This window comes from Cajanus cajan, chromosome 7, assembly GCF_000230855.2.
Source record: "Cajanus cajan strain Asha chromosome 7, NIPB_CcT2T_4, whole genome shotgun sequence".
Classification (NCBI taxonomy): domain Eukaryota; kingdom Viridiplantae; phylum Streptophyta; class Magnoliopsida; order Fabales; family Fabaceae; genus Cajanus; species Cajanus cajan.
The window spans coordinates 13,502,243-13,519,377 of record NC_138523.1 but is presented as its reverse complement, the minus strand read 5'-3'; the positions used below and the strand labels follow the sequence as shown (position 1 = coordinate 13,519,377).

Genomic DNA, 17,135 nt, shown 5'->3' with positions numbered 1-17,135 from the left:
AATGTATTAATGGAAAATTAATTAAAATTATCAATACATAATATTATCTGTTAGTTTCATATGAACAAAAATAATTATATTTTTAATGAGAAAGAAAAATAATAAAGACTAGAAATAATAATTATAAATTTTATGAAAATAAAAAAATTTATAGAAAATAAAATAATTCTTTTTTATTTTTGTAGAGATTAAAATATTTTAAAAACTTTAACTATTATTTAATTGATTTCAGTTGAGAGAGAAAAGCCGCAATTATTTAAAAAAAAAAAAACTAAATAACTGAAAGTGGCCTTTGTGCAGCTACCTTTTGGATCGGACATTTAAAAAAAAAAAAAAAAAAAAAAAAAAAAAAAAAAAAAAAAAAACTTGTTTTGAAGAGAGAAAGAAGTACTGTGAGCGCTGTTTGTTTGTTTGTGTTTCTATTTTCTTTTCGTTCTGTCTTTTAACATCAGAAATTATGAGACGATGAAAGAAATGAATAAATCACTATTAAATATTATTATTATTATTTCATAAAAATATTATATATTAGTAATTAATATATACTACTAATATTAAGTTAATAATATGGGAGAAATACTGCGAGCGCTGTTGTTTTATTTTTTTTCTTCTAGATGCAGAAAATGTGGTAATGAGTGAGTATACGCCGTTGTTCTGTCCTTTAAATCAGAAATAATGAAACGAGGAAATTAATAATATTAATATTAAAATTTTTAATTTTATCTATACTAAAAATAAAAGAGATACTATTTTTTGTCTATATTTTTTTTACTAATATTACTCTTTAATTAACTATCATAAAAAACTATAGATAAAAAGAAAAACTAATCATCATTTAATAAAAAAATTAAAAAATAAAACAACAACAACTGTTTTTCTTGAAGGTAGAGTACCTTCCTTCTTTTCTTACTGGTATATGTTCCTATTTCTTCTACTATTTTTTAACATCATTTTCTCAATCTTCTACAAATACACTATGATTCAAAGTTATTCAGAAATTTTTTTTTTTTTATGATATCTAATCCGTAATTTGGTTCCTTCAACTTTTAATTTATTAATTTTTGTTTTTAATTTTAAAAATTTGTAATTATGGTGTTTTACTAGAATTTCTTCTATCAATCATTAAAATTGTAGTATTAATCATGACCTGATATTAGATAAATGATATGAAAATTAATTTTATTTATTTTCGTTTCATTTAATCACTTTTAGCATATAATAATAAAATTAAAAATAGAATTAGCATAAATTTTTAAATATTATTTTTGTATAATTTATTTAATATTTGATCAAGATCAATGTATCAATTTTAACGATCAATTGATGAAAAATTAATCAAGGAACTAAAACTATGAATTTTGTAAAATTGAGAAATTAAAATTGTAGAATTAAAATTTTGATAGAAAAATAAAATAGATGATATGAAAATTAATTTTTTTTAAAACATTAAGGTTAAGTTTAACTTTTAATTTCTATTTTTATTCTATTTATCTCATTTTATCACTTTTAACTTTTAAAAATGAAAGTAAAATTTAGCATAAATATTTTTAAAATATTATTTATCATATAATTTATTTAATGTCAAATCCTGATCAATATTTTAACTTTAATGATCAATAGATGAAAATTTAATAAAGTCACAAAATTATAAATTTTATAAAATTTAAAAACTAAAATTATAGACTTTAAAATTTGAAAAAAAAATTAAAAATTACATATTATAGAAGAAAAAAAACTACAATTTACTCAATATTTTTACTCTCATTAGTGCTCAAGTAGGGAAGTTCATATAGAGTGTATGGATAATTTAAATGGAGTAATTCATTTTTTTTTTTAAGAAATTTAAATGCTTTGATGGTGTGTTTGGATGAAAAATTTAAGAAATTTAAAAAATTTAAGTTACTTTGGTTTTAATTTCCATCATTTTTTTAAATATTTTGTTTGGATAAATCAATTCAAATTTCTTAAATTTTAAATTTTTAGTTTATATATGATAATTTGATTTTTATCATGAGTGAAATTGATTTTAAATATATATATATATAATATATATATATATATATATAATAAGATTATAAGATTTAATTTTATAAAAATAAATATTAGCTAATTTTAAATATTTAATTATTTTAAAAATTAACATTGCATAATATTTAATTATTTAAAAAATATTTTTGAATATTCAGTAATTAAGAGATAGGAGAGAAAGATAAAATATATATAGGTGAGATAAGAAAGAAAAAATATGAAGAATTTTAAATTTTTACTTTTTTTTTAAAGAATTTGAAATTATACTATTTTAAGGAATTTCATAAATGCTTGAATTTCAAATTCTTTATAAATTATCTATTCAAACAAAACACTTCATCTCAAGACATTTGAAATTCTTTAAAAAAAGAATTATTCCTTTTAAATTCATCATCCAAATACACTTTTGATTAGTGAAAGTAATCCCATCTCAACAAAAACATCCAATGGCAATAGCCATTGATCTCTAAAATAACATGCACATTCCCAACTAACTGTAATGATCACTAAATTAACCAACAACCTCATATAATTAAGTAGTAGAAGTTATAGCGCCCGAGCCACTAAAACTACGCCAATCCTAAGCTAGCCAAACCATTATATACACCAATCCTATGAGGCTAGAGAAACTCAAGCCTTAATCTAGATATTTTTCTTTTCATCTTTCATTACTATACCTTGGTGAGTGGTGTGGCCTAGGTGTTTTCACAATGAGGAAGAGTTCCACTTTTCAAAGGGTGCTTGTGTTGCACTACAGGGTGCCCCGCTTTCTTCTTCTATGTTTCTATTTTTCCAATTTTATTGCTGTAACTGCCAATGAAGCCTCTACAGGTTCGTGCTCTAAGCCTACTTGTGTATAGATAATTTTCCATTTTTTGTTCCACAAAATAAGTACCAATGTACCATAGCTTCATAGTTGTAGCAACATTACATGATTTACATCCATTCTCAGCTTGAGCCACAACTGTAACAGCCCAATTTTCAATGGGCCGTAGGCCCAATTCGTTGCCCAGAACGGGCCGTTTCGAAAGTGAAACGGGTCGTTCTGGAATAAGTTAAAGGCCCAAAATTTGAGAATCAGAACGGGCCGTTCTGGAGGGAGAACGGGCCGTTCCGGTTTGGAGAACGGGCCGTTCCAAAGGGAGAACGGGCCGTTCTGGTTTGGAGAACGGGTCGTTCCGGAGGGAGAACGGGCCGTTCTGCTGGGATTGGGAACGGGCCGTTCTGGTTTTGGAACGGGCCGTTCCAGTTCAAAAATTTGCGTAGGTTTGAAGGGCCCAGAACGGGCCGTTCCGATTTTGGAACTGGTCGTAGTGGTAGGTGGGCGAAAAATCCTATAAATAGGCCTCAAATCCTCTCATTTCTACACACCTCTCATTCTCACTCTCTCTTCTCTTCTATTTTCTCTTTCGTTCCTCTTCTTCTCTCTGAAGACCAAGAGGAACTCAGAGGATGAGGTTCTGTCCCAGATTTAGTTCCGATCCTTGTTTAAGGAAAAAGAGGAGGAGGTTCTGCCCGAGTTCCTATTTATCCAAGTACGGGAGAAAAGGAGATTATTTATATGTAGAGTTACATGAGTGAATTGGGTAGAGGAAGAGCCCTTAGAATTATGAATAATTTTATAATTATTTCTGTTTGGAGGATTAATTATCTTATGTGATTCTGTATATATTTAGGATTACGAATATATGTTTAACTTGTAAAAATGATGCTCTGGGAGAGATAACGAAATTATAGAAAAGTGCCTATAAGTTAGGTTGTGAAAAATTGGATGATTTCTGTTTGAGAAATTGAGGATCCCATTAGATTCTGTATGTGTTGAGGATTATAGATATGCTAATAATTTGTAAGAATGATGATCTGAGAGGGAGAACGAAATTGTAGAAAAGTGCTTGTGAGTTAGGTTTTGGAAAATTTGGAGATTTTACTGTTTACGTTAAAATTATATTAAATTGATAATTATGTTGTTTGTTATATTAGTTTATGAATGTTATTGTTATATTATTTGATGATCTAGATGATGAATTACTTGAGGGGTATGTGAATCACCATTTTGTGTGGATTGTGTATGTATTGTGGAATTGAGATGTGGGTGTGGATGTGGATGTGGATGTGGATGTGGATGTGGATGTGAATGTGTGTGAATGTGGATGTGAATGAGATGTGATTGAGGTTCTTCACACCTATGACCAGGGGTGAGCACGGCCCGAGATTGTTACCTGAGTATCGTGACCTTGGTTAACATGTCAGGGGTGAGCACGGCCCTAGGTTAGGGATAACGTGACCTTGGCACAGTGTTATATCAGGGGTGAGCACGGCTCTGGATTGTTACATGAGTATAGTGACCTTGGTTAACATGTCAGGGGTGAGCACGGCCCTAGGTTAGGGATAACGTGACCTTGGCACAGTGTTATATCAGGGGTGAGCACGGCTCTGGATTGTTACATGAGTATCGTGACCTTGGTTAACATGTCAGGGGTGAGCACGGCCCTGGAATAGAGATAACGTGACCTTGGCACAGTGTTATATCAGGGGTGAGCACGGCTCTGGATTGTTACGTGGGTATCGTGACCTTGGTTAACATGTCAAGGGTGAGCACGACCCTGGGATAGGGATAACGTGACCTTGGCACAGTGTTATATCAGGGGTGAGCACGGCCTGAGATTGTTAAATGGGTAGCGTGACCTTGGCATAGTGTGAAGTGCAAGATTTGTGATGATTGGTGTGATTGAGAATTATGACGTGATGACGATGTATGATTGATTGAAATACGATATGTTAAAATATTTATGAATATTTAGTTATAATGAGATAATATGTTGTGTTTTCTTATGTGCTATATATATAGATGTTTTCTTTTCTCACCGTGCAATTTGTGGATATTTTAGGTGAGGAAGATCCGGCTACGAGTGACATCTAGAATGCTAACGGTTGAGTTGTGGTTATGCTCTGATATTGTGACATCGGGGCAGAGGATTTTCTTTAGGACATAGATTGTTATATGGAATTAGAATTGTAAATATTATTTTTGAAAGTCATTTGTAAACTCTCACGTTTCATTTTTATCGTTGTGGTTATTGAAGAACAATTTTGAAGATTCTCATGTGAACCCTTTTACCGAAATTGAAAATTGTTTTTGTTAAGTTTTCATTATTACAATATGTGTTGGGGTAGTAAGGATGTCACATTTAGTGGTATCAGAGCAGGTCGATCCAATCGGCCGTGAGTTGTGAGTCTACTAGGCTTGTTCGATAGATGAATGATGGAATGCATTGAGTGTGAAGCTTATTGATGTGCTAATGTGATGATTGATTATGTTGTTGTTATTTATTTATGTGCATTGTGTTCTCAGGATTTGTCTGTTAGACATGATATAACTTGATGATGCTATTTTTGATTGCTCTTTCTTAATCTCATGATTGCTTAATTATTTTGATACTTCTTGCTTATGTAAGAAGTAGTGGTTGGGTGGCATCGCTCGTGTTGCGAGCATAGGTGCAAGTAGTGGTACTAGACGAAGTATCTTGCTAACCAACTAGAACTAGTGGAAGCTTGGATGTGGGTAAGAAATTGACTTATCGAATGTATTAAGAGTTTACGATTGGTGGCGTTTCTGAAAGTTATAGTGGTAATGATTGAATCCAAGAGGTTATGTGTCGAGCATTAGAACTTTGAGTGTTCTTGATGAAAGGTCAAAGTGTTGGTGATTTCCTTAAGTTTTGATGCTTGCATATTAGTCTTGTTAGGGGTTAGGTTGCATGAGGATTTGATTTCAGCTCTAAGTCTTTTGTGGAATAGGTGAATTATTTTCGTTTAGGGATTGTAGTTGGAAGCTTGGATATGAGTTTAAGGTAGAAAGAAGTAAGTTTGGAAGGGTTGAGGTATTATGTGGGATGTTAGTGCACTATTGTTGTCTAGTGTAGGATATGTTTTCACTGTAGTTTTGTTATGCTAGTAGGAGTACCGTATTGATAGATTTGGATTTTGTGGTCTTCATGGAAGTTGTAGTCTTGGATGTGATCTTTTCAATGGCACTAGAATGAGATAAAATGAAGGTTTAGAACTTCAGTTATAGTTGTTTTGGTAATCAGAGGCTAGTTATAAGCGTTAAATATATCTGTTGTGATTTTGAATTGTTAGCTGAGAAGAGGATCTATTCAGAATCTCATGTCTTCATAAGAGTTATAACTTATTCTTTTATCTTTCTTTTGAGATAGGATTGAGATCGTTGGACAAGTGTAACTCTCTAGGTATCATTTTCCTTGACAGTTATTGATGGGATATGTATGCTATCATGATGTTTTTGAGTTACTAGGCAATGCAAGGATAAAATTGCAATTACTAAATATTAGAACCTAGAAGTCAGTGAGTAATATCCAAATGTCCTTTTTCCAAATAGTCATGTTTATTCGACTAGAAAATTAAATGATTTCAAGTTCATAAAAGATGGAACTTTGACATTCCCTGTCTTTCCCAAATCCCATTACAAGCACTAAAACAAAAAATAAAAGGATTTGGTCTGGTCTGTCTCTTGACAAACAAAATTAGAAAATCAGAAAAAGAAAAGAAAACAGAACTTAAAGCAAATGCCACGTATTGTAAAGAGAGGCAGTTTACAAGCAACTAAAAAGGATGAGTATGGGGTACTGCAGGACAAGGCTAATTAATGACACCCAAAATATTATTCCAAATTTCCATCATAGTTTTTCTTGACTTTGATAATTGATTAATAAAAAACATAGACAAAAAAAGGAAAAAAAATAGGATACCCTCAAATCTGAAGCTTCAAGTAATGTTGTCATTTCCTCCAAAAGAAGCAAAACAGTTCCAAGTCGGTCTATAGGAATAAGAACTGAACAACCTTCATTGATACAGTCTATTGCACATGAGCATATGAAAACCAACTTTTTCTTTTCTTCTAAATTCTCGTCAAATTTATGGTTTAATCCAGCCAAATCTTGAGAACTTCAGTAATAACCAACATGGAAATCAATATAAAGACATAAATATTCATTACTACAACCAGTGGATGAAAACTTGAATAACAATAACTTTAAGTGTCTAGTGGATACGACATAAAGTTTGAAAGGGGATAAAATTTCATACCTCATAGGTAATAACTTATCAGCAGTTAGAACAGAGTTACTATCCCCATCCTCGCCATCTTGAGTATCAGTAAAGGATAAGAAGTCTGAATAAATTAATGCACAAGTCCCCTGTAAACTGCGGTAATCAAAAGGCATTGCATGTGCAGAAATGATGTTGGATCCCGAAAGATAAGTAATATCTCCCTTCGGACTACCTAGAATCCAATTACAACTTCCTATTTCTGTACCGGAGCTGAATGCTTTTATAACTAATGTACCATTGTAGCAAGCTTCCTCAGCATAATTAAGCTTGTGAATCTTTAGCATGCAATCCTTCACATCACCTGCACTGAGAAATTCCAAAAATTAAAACCTAAACGAAAATGGATACAGCAGCAAGATTTACATATCAGAGTAAAAAGCAACAGCTTAACTACAATAACAAAGACTATATAATACATTACATATAGAATTTCCAAATGATCATATGTATAAAAATTACACAAGGCAAATCACTGATAGAATCCCAGAATCCAAATGAGTGTTAAATATACCCATCCCATACCCTGAATGGGGTGTCATGAGATTTTCACTGACTCTTATGATTTGTCTGGATGAGACAAAAACGAAAATAGGAGAGAAAACACAAAGAATGATGTATTTTTGTTTTATTTGGTTGAAGAGAAAATAGAAAGAAAAAGGAGAGGAAAGTTGAATTTAGAAACAAAGGTTCAAATTTTTCTCTCCTTCCATTTTGTCTGCATTCAAATTTCAAAATTTTCTCCCCTCATTTTTTCTAGTCTGAGAGTTAAAGATAAAGCTCAAGCAAAGAAGCAATAAGCAAGTCAAAATCACTTATTAATTAAAAAATATAATTAATCAATCCCAAGAAAACAACACAGAACCAGTGCATGTAATAATCAAGCTACTTCATGCAGTTTTGGATATTGAATATATAGCTCCATGTAAGTTTTTTGAGATAAAATGCAAACTAATTAATGGTAGATCACCTGTACAATGGCATCCAACCACCCAACTCCACTCCATCTTTTCCCAATATTATCTCTCTCAATTCAGAAGGAAGGATTTCAAGCTCTTCCTGCCTCAGCCATGCAGGGAAATTTGATTCCTCTGGTCCATAAAACTGACTGAATTCCACATGCATTGATACAAGATCCTCCATCATTAGCTGGCCTAATCTTGCCGATGCTTCCGTTATATATATCTAACAATTGAAAAAACATTAAGCTAACAAATTAGGTGACAGAAATTAACAAAAATAAGAACATAGTCCAGTAATAATAACAATAACTTGCAACATCAGAAGAGTACCTTAGTTGAGAAACCCTTCATTCGAGTAAGAAAAGGCAATCCCAGAATACCCATTAGACTGGAGATTAATACGACATCAATGAAAGAAGAATTCCACAGGTGCAAGTTATTAACAGTCTTGTACCAAGGTTCAGTAAAAAGTAAGCTTTTAGCATCAAGGAGCTTTTCAATTTTGTTTTTTCCCAGACCCAACTCTTGAATCAAGAAAACCATTGGCCACAGTATTGCCGCTTTCTTCGGATGGCAAGAAATCAAAAGCAGCAGGTACAGGAGAAAACACCAAGAGAGAAGAAAGGTCCAGTGGGCAATCTAATAAGATTCTAATCCCACAAAAATTTAGCATGTGACATGGTGGGAAGTGAAAGCCCCCACCTTTGCCCAAACATGTCTGCAAAACCCAGGAAAGAACACAAAAATTTAAACCATGAAGAGAACTTTCTCTGAATTGTATAATTAGAAGGTTCATTGACAAGACCCTACACACATAAGGCACACGAGACAAAGAGATACCGTAACCATAAGAAACTCACAAACTTCATAGAGGATGAAATGGATAGCCTTTTGTAGATTCCCGTAGAAGGTAGGAGTGGCTATGAAAGATGAAAGAGAGACAAAGAGGAGCACAAGAACTTTTAGCTGAAGGGAGCACTTTATCTCCAAACAACCTACAAATGTATCCCATAAATTATCAATATGTCAATTAGTAAAAATAAAAAAATAATAAATAAATATTTCAAGTCAAATAATTGTAGGATCTCTTAAATAGATGAAGCAAACAGACCTATATTGAAAGTACTTTGAATATCACTTGCTTGTCCAAACCGATATAAAAAGTACTTTCTATGTTATTTAAAATACAGCCAACAAAGAAATTGTGGTGTTATTTACAAAAATGTCACCGTATTTTTTTTATAAAGCCACCAACATTTTATCCTGTTATAGAATCACTATTCTGCACTAGTGATCTTGTGTAATTTCATAGTGTTTTCTATACACACAATTATGGTGAAGTCAATTGCAACATATATAGTCAAATATCAATCTCAAACAAAATTACAGAGAAAGTACTACAACATTTACAATCATAGAATCAATCACAATTATTGATACTTGCATAGAATTCGCAGACATAGGTAGCATATTGTAGTAAATGACTCATCAACCTCATCGAAATTCCACAAGTCAAAGAGGCATGCAACCAAAAACATTCACAAGAGACATGTTATTGGAAAAAACCCAAGTCTCATATCGACTAGAGATTAGGCAATTAAATAGTATATAAGTGGAAAACAACCCTCACCTTACAAGCCAGTTTTGTAGGGTTGAGTTAGGCTTAAATTTACTATTCTAAGATGGTATCAGAGTTGTCCTAGATTCTTAAAAATGGGTCACCCACCATTGATACATGAACCATGGGCATGAGGGGTGTATTCAAGTCCTACCAATCCTAGATCATTAAAAAAAGGGTCACCTACCATTTATCCACGTAGCAAGCCCAATAATACTGGATGTGAGGGGGGTGTACTGGAAAAAACCCAAATCCCACATCGACTAGAGAATAGAGATTAGGTAATTAAATAGTATATAAGTGGAAAGAAACCCTCACCTTACAAGCCGGTTTTGTAGGGTTGAGTTAGGCTTAAATCCACTATTCTAAGACATGTGAACCTTTGAACCCTCACAAGGGTAACAACCAATTCATTGTAAGTATTCTTAATCATTATATTCAAGCAAAACAGTGAAGAAAGGGCATGCCAAACCAATGAGTTACACATACATCTCATTCATTCTTTTATCTTAAGCATGACATAACACTTACATTTTAGGCAAGGCTTATACACATGAATTTCTTGTTGGAACAAGGAATACATCATACATTCACCTATGCATCTTGAGTTTCCATCTCGCACATATGCAAGTATCATTAAAACTATTCAGCCCCTTTTTAATCCACATAACTGGGCTTAGTGAGAGATCATTAAAAACACTATTGAAGACAACACTACAAGAAAAATCAGCATTATCTACGGAAAAAATCCATAGATAATGATGAAAATTCGTAGATAACTGATAATTATCTACGGATTATCTACAGAAAAAAAATCCGTAGATAATAAGGTCGTAGATAACGTTATCTACGGATAATTTTTCGTAGATAACGTTACCTACAGATTTTATCTACGGATACAGAATTTATCTACGGATGAGTTTATCTATGGAAATTTCCGTAGATAACTTATCTACGGAAATTTTCGTAGATAACTTACCTACGGAAATTTTCGTAGATAACTTACCTACGGAAATTTCCATAGGTAAGTTATCTGCGGAAATTTTCGTAGATAACTGATTTCAACATAACAGAGATTATTTTGTTTTACCTTTCCACACCAATCATTATAAATAGTTTTACCTGGTCAGAAATATTAATAAAATCACTTCTCATATTTCTTTAAATATCCTATAACCACAATATGAAATCAAACATCTTTAAAATCTAAATACCCATAGCAATTATGCATAATTAGTTTCCATGTCATAGTGTAAAATAAGACTATTTTGCATAAAATTATACATAAAACTTAGCTTTTCAAACTCATAGGAAACTATATGTTGAGTAGAACATATCTTGTAGGTGGTAGTTTTTCAAACTCGGATAAAAACTTAGCTTGCAATCTACTTCTTCAATTAAACGAATTACATCCTAACTATAACTATTTTAAAGTAAAAAATCAAAAGAAATCTTACAAAAGCTTTAAAAGCAGGGCGATGAGCAGCCATCTCGTATATACAGCACCCTGAGCAAGAAAAATGCTTTTTAGCTGCGGCAAAACCAAATATGCAAGTATTAGATACTAGGTTGTAAAGTACATACCTAGTGACCAATATCAGCAAGCAGTTCAGGGCACATGTAATTAGGAGTTACTACCACCTGTATAGAAACATTTACAGCAATTATTAATTCAATATGTGGTTACTATGAATTTTTATATAAGCGTAACACTAATCATATGGAATTAAAAGTTGGTAGCATTGTCATATTTCAAACCTTTAGAAGTTGAACATTATTAAAATATGAATTTTGTCCACACAAAATATGAGAGATAATAAACAAGTTTGCAACAGCAAGGTCTCTCAGCTGAAAGAGCCCAAATTCTAGAAAAGATCTTGTCCTATTATCAATAAGAGCAATAACACTTTTCTTATCTATCAAATTTCAAGCAAGAAAGCAAATTCAGTTCACTCAAACAACACTCAATTCCTATTTCCACTATTTTCTTTGTCTGAAATATAGTTTGTAACTTAAAAGGATCAGGAAAATAAGGCTTGCTCACTAGAGGGAAGGGTATGGGGCTGAAAATTTATGTTTTGCATGAAGCAAACATTATTGTTCCCCTTTTTTTGAAGAAAAGGGAACTGATTAAACAAATTATTTCCGTCGACCATACTTTCTGTTACTTTAAAATGAAAAATGTTTTGGTGAACGTCTAGTTTCAATAGAAAAAATAAATGAAATGTAAGGTGTGAAGGAACAAATAAATTTAACAATAGGATAATTTTAACTAAACATAGTTCAGATGATATTATTAGTCCTTGGCTGGCTTGGCCAATAGACGAAAAGCTCAGTAACAATTAAAAATGCTGAAGCTTCTGGTTCTCATAAACAGATAAAGTATTATGGAGCAAAAATTAGATGTCCAAATAACTATGCATGCCTATTTGACAATTAGAATTGATGTCTTCTTAGTATATCTCTATAAGTCTACACAAGACCTAGAAAGAAAAGGTTATGATTTAAAGATGAAAAACTCTAAAACCGTAATTCTGCATAATGCATTAGTGCTATGGAAACTTGATAGGAAAAATGTTTTGCATGAATCTTAGAGATCTTTTTTGAGCAAAAAAAAAAAAGATAAAGAAGAAAGCAACATGTTCCCAGTGTTACACATACCGAAGATGCCAAATCATCTACTTTTAGTGTCTTAGCAAGCCCAAAATCCCCTACATGACAGAAAAATAAGGACAAATTCAGATGAGGACTTAAAAATCTATCTCCAATATAATCAAAGATGGGTAGGTAGGTGAACTCACCTAGGCGAACATCCTGATCCTTGATAAGAAAGATGTTGGAACACTGTCAACAGAGTCAACAAAATCAGACTTAATACATTTAAAATGAAAGACAAGAATCATAGACCATATAGTCTGTTTCATAAAAGTATACCTTTAGGTCACGATGTAAAACAAAATTTGAATGCAGGTATTCCACTTCCAACAGTAATTGAGTGAACCATTTGCAGAGTTTCTGAGCAATTTCAACAACATTCAAAGTAAGCCATGGGAAAAGAATACATGCATAAAAAAACACAAACTCACAAACTTGGGACAACAATACCTCCTCAGGAAAGTAAGCACCGTTTAATTTTTTCATCAATTCAGCCCTGTTACAGATTTGAAGAGAAAATAAGCATAAAAAACTTTTAAATAACTGGAGAGAACAAGTATAGTAAACTTTAAGAGATTGAGCATATAAAATTTATGATTTGAAAGACACCGTTAGATCGATGTAATGACAAATTTCAGTCACCATCAAGAGTATACAAGAACGCGCACGATCTTTTATTAATGTAATGGTTCCGAGAATCAATGTTGAAGACCGTACAAAACATTTCATCTCAACACATTTGAAATTCTTTAAAAAAAAAAAATTACTCCTTTTAAATTCACCATCCAAATACACTTTGATTAGTGAAAGTGATCCCATCTCAACAAAACATCCAATGGCAATAGCCATTGATCTCTAAAATAACATGCACATTCCCAACTAATTGTAACGATCACTAAATTAACCAACAACCTCATATATAGTCAATTGCAACATATATAGTCAAATAACTTTAATTATGGTGAAGTCAATTGCAACATATATAGTCAATTGCGACATATATAGTCAAATAACTTTAATTATGGTGAAGTCAATTGCAACATATATAGTCAATTGTAACATATATAGTCAATTGCAACATATATAGTCAAATAACTTTAATTATGGTGAAGTCAATTGCATCATATATAGTCAATTGCAATATATATAGTCAATTGCAACATATATAGTCAAATAACTTTAATTATGGTGAAGTCAATTGCAACATATATAGTCAATTGCAACATATATAGTCAATTGCAACATATATAGTCAAATAACTTTAATTATGGTGAAGTCAATTGCAACATATATAGTCAATTGCATCATATATAGTCAATTGCAACATATATAGTCAATTGCGACATATATAGTCAAATAACTTTAATTATGGTGAAGTCAATTGCAACATATATAGTCAATTGCAACATATATAGTCAATTGCAACATATATAGTCAAATAACTTTAATTAAGGTGAAGTCAATTGCAACATATATAGTCAATTGCAACATATATAGTCAAATAACTTTAATTATGATGAATTCAATTGCAACATATATAGTCAATTGCAACATATATAGTCAATTGCAACATATATAGTCAATTGCAGCATATATAGTCAAATAACTTTAATTATGGTGAAGTCAATTGCAACATATATAGTCAATTGCAACATATATAGTCAATTGCAACATATATAGTCAAATAACTTTAATTATGGTAAAGTCAATTACAACATATATAGTCAATTGCAACATATATAGTCAATTGCAACATTTATGTAAATAACACCACAATTTCTTTGTTGCAATTGACTATATATGTTGCAATTGACTTCACCATAATTGTGTGTATAGAAAACAATATGAAATTACACAAGATCACTAGTGCAGAACAGTGATTCTATAACAAGATAAAATGTTGGTGGCTTTATAAAAAAAACGCGGTGACATTTTTGTAAATAACACCACAATTTCTTTGTTGGTTGTATTTTAAATTTAAATAACATAGAAAGTACTTTTTATATCGGTTTGGACAAGATTCAAAGTACTTTCAATATAGGTCTGTTTGCTTCATTTGTTTAAGAGATCCTGTAATTATTTGACTTGAATTTTCCTTGCTTGAAGTGAGTTTTTATTTATTTTTTATTTTTTTTTATTTTTACTAATTGACATATTGATAATTTATGGGGTACATTTGTAGGTTTTTTGGAGATAAAGTGCTCCCTTCAGCTAAAAGTTCTTGTGCTCCTCTTTGTCTCTCTTTCATCTTTCATATGCAAGTATCATTAAAACTATTCAGCCCCTTTTTAATCCACATAACTGGGCTTAGTGAGAAATCATTAAAAACACTATCGAAGACAAATTGAGGTGAGATCACTTTCATTTGAACAACCAAATAATGTATATACGAGGCATATGTACGTGAATGATTTCATATCCATACTTGTTCTAGTCTTAACCCTAACTTTTCCCATACTTATGCAATTGTAGCCATAGATTGGTTCTTACTCTAGGACATAACTAAATGCCCGTAAACCGTATTGCAACATAAGGGGTACTTATAGGTCATGTATAATGTATCATTTATTACATTCCAAAACTTTTGGCCTTATTGGGTGATAGCTTGGTGGAGGAAGATGAGAGGGAGACTGTGAGGAAGGAAGCACAAGAGGTAGTGGTGGGCTGGTGGAGTGAGGCCAAGGGGTGGAGGTGGTGGCGGGTTAGTGTTGTTGGTAAGAGTGAGGGTTTTTGGTGCCTTAGGTTATAATTTAACTCAGAGAAGGCTCAGGGGAGCTTAGGAAATAACCTGCTTTTTCAAGACCAAAACAGGGGAACCAAAAATGAATCAATCCCAATCCCAGAATATGAGCCATCAAGCTGGCCAAGCCGCGGGACAAGCTCAGGTTAGTTTTACCACTGATACAAATAAGACATGTATGCAATATATTCATGACCTTGTAATTTTTGCACATCATTCTCAATTATAGACTATAGTGGCATTATAGCTAGAATAATGTTATTTATTGTTGATTTAAGAAAAGGCAAGCAGCATGATCGATAGTGCAAGGAATGCTGCTCAATCTGCCAAAAAATCCTGCCAAGAGGTTAAACCATTTATTTGAACAATTTAACTATGTTGACTTAAAGTATGTTTGGAAAATACGTAAAAGTTAGATTATTTTTATAATCAATTATAAACTTCATATTTTCTAATACATCAATACAACTTATTGTTTTTTTAAAATAAAAGAAAAAACTGTTTATATGCAAAATTCAGCTGTTGTCTGAAATATACAAATTTTTTACAAACAACTTCTTTTCACTAAAAAAAAATCTAAAATGATGGAACTAATAGAACATCCAAACATGCTCTTAGAATGAACAGAAGAAGCTAAATATTATGGAGAATTTTGGTGAGTGATGAAAGTGTTTTGGTGTTGTAGGCTGGGCAGCAAATGCAGGAAAAGGCACGAGGGGCTGCTGATTCTGCCAAGAGCACAGTTGGGGCTCAAAAAGGAATATATTGGAGAGCTCTTTAAGTGGCATTCAATATTCATGTTTTTCAATATTTGGTTTTTGGGCTTATGCATTTATTTGCTTTCAGCAGTTTTTGGACTAATATGACTAGTTGTGTACCAGCCAGTTGAAGGCCTTGTTTGTTAGTAGCATATTATAGACAATCAAATTTTACAATTTTCAATTAAAAATACACGTTTCATTGCAACTTCTTTTAATTAAGATTAAATTTTTAGTAAAACATGAGTGATATATTTTATATACATACTCAACTCAAGATTAAATTTTGGATCTCACTCAACTATTATCTAACACTATTGAATTAAAGAAACAAATGAAATCAAAACATTCTTATCAGCAATAGTAACACTTACAATAATGTGAGGTTGCTTTGCTATCTTGATGGATTGTTGTACCATGTCAATTCCTCCAACAAGCTAGAGAGAAAGGAAATCATGTCAAGCAAATAGTTTTTCTAACATGATTGTCTCAAATGGAAGATTAACACAGTTCCTGACCATTATTTAAAGCTAAGTATTATGCTGGAAATGGTATAAGGGGACATAACACAAAAACTCTAAGTTATGCAGTAAACGAGAAGCAATAAAATTCACACAGTGAATCATTTAAAAAAATTATATTGAAACTCACCACAACACACTTCACACCAATTTCAGAACCTAGAGCTTCAAACTGCTCAGCAATTTGAATAGCAAGCTCTCTAAATCAATAAAAAGGTTAGAAACAGAATAAATAAACTAGTTAAATGAGAGTTAGCATTTTCAATCAATAAAAATTCAAATTATATGTAAATTCATCCCATGATTAGGTATCAATCAAACCTGGTGGGAGACAACACACAAGCAAAGAAATTATTTGGGCATGGTGCTTCTAAGAGAGCATGCAATATGGGAAGGGCAAAAGCTCCAGTCTTACCAGAACCTGCTTAGGCAAGTCCTATCACATCTTTTCCTGAAAAACACAAACCACAAAATAAAAAATTTAAATAACTTGTATACAATCAAAAATCATAACCATCAAAAGCAATTGAAAAAAATAACTAATGAATAAAATATTATCCAAATGAGCGTTCCCCTTTATCCCATACCAACATTAGAACTATTTATTTTGAAAACAAAAACAAGCATATTAGGATGACATTTTTATACTGTCGCGCAGAAGAAGAAGAAGAACACAGTCGCGCAGCAGAAGAAGAAGAACACAGCTCCGCAGAAGAAGAAGAACGC

General features: G+C 31.9%; 5 long non-coding RNA genes across 5 annotated transcripts; 2 read left to right on the top strand and 3 right to left on the bottom strand.

Moving 5' to 3' along the window:
• Positions 1-2,608: 2,608 nt before the first annotated feature.
• On the top strand, positions 2,609-5,125 carry LOC145950146 (uncharacterized). Its single transcript, XR_014428247.1, has 2 exons — positions 2,609-2,859; positions 4,917-5,125. It is a non-coding gene; the product is annotated as an uncharacterized LOC145950146 (long non-coding RNA).
• Positions 5,126-8,682: 3,557 nt separating this feature from the next.
• On the bottom strand, positions 8,683-11,371 carry LOC145950144 (uncharacterized). The gene is made up of 4 exons (XR_014428245.1): positions 11,320-11,371; positions 11,193-11,242; positions 8,978-9,112; positions 8,683-8,835 (listed from the first exon to the last, which is right to left on the bottom strand). It is a non-coding gene; the product is annotated as an uncharacterized LOC145950144 (long non-coding RNA).
• A 1,014-nt stretch (positions 11,372-12,385) lies between these two features.
• LOC109818327 (uncharacterized) lies at positions 12,386-12,752 on the bottom strand. The gene is made up of 3 exons (XR_014428248.1): positions 12,670-12,752; positions 12,537-12,579; positions 12,386-12,446 (listed from the first exon to the last, which is right to left on the bottom strand). It is a non-coding gene; the product is annotated as an uncharacterized LOC109818327 (long non-coding RNA).
• An 88-nt stretch (positions 12,753-12,840) lies between these two features.
• Positions 12,841-16,843, bottom strand: LOC145950145 (uncharacterized). Its single transcript, XR_014428246.1, has 4 exons — positions 16,731-16,843; positions 16,540-16,609; positions 16,263-16,325; positions 12,841-12,886 (listed from the first exon to the last, which is right to left on the bottom strand). It is a non-coding gene; the product is annotated as an uncharacterized LOC145950145 (long non-coding RNA).
• Positions 15,406-16,160, top strand: LOC145950143 (uncharacterized). The gene is made up of 2 exons (XR_014428244.1): positions 15,406-15,476; positions 15,816-16,160. It is a non-coding gene; the product is annotated as an uncharacterized LOC145950143 (long non-coding RNA).
• Positions 16,844-17,135: the final 292 nt, after the last annotated feature.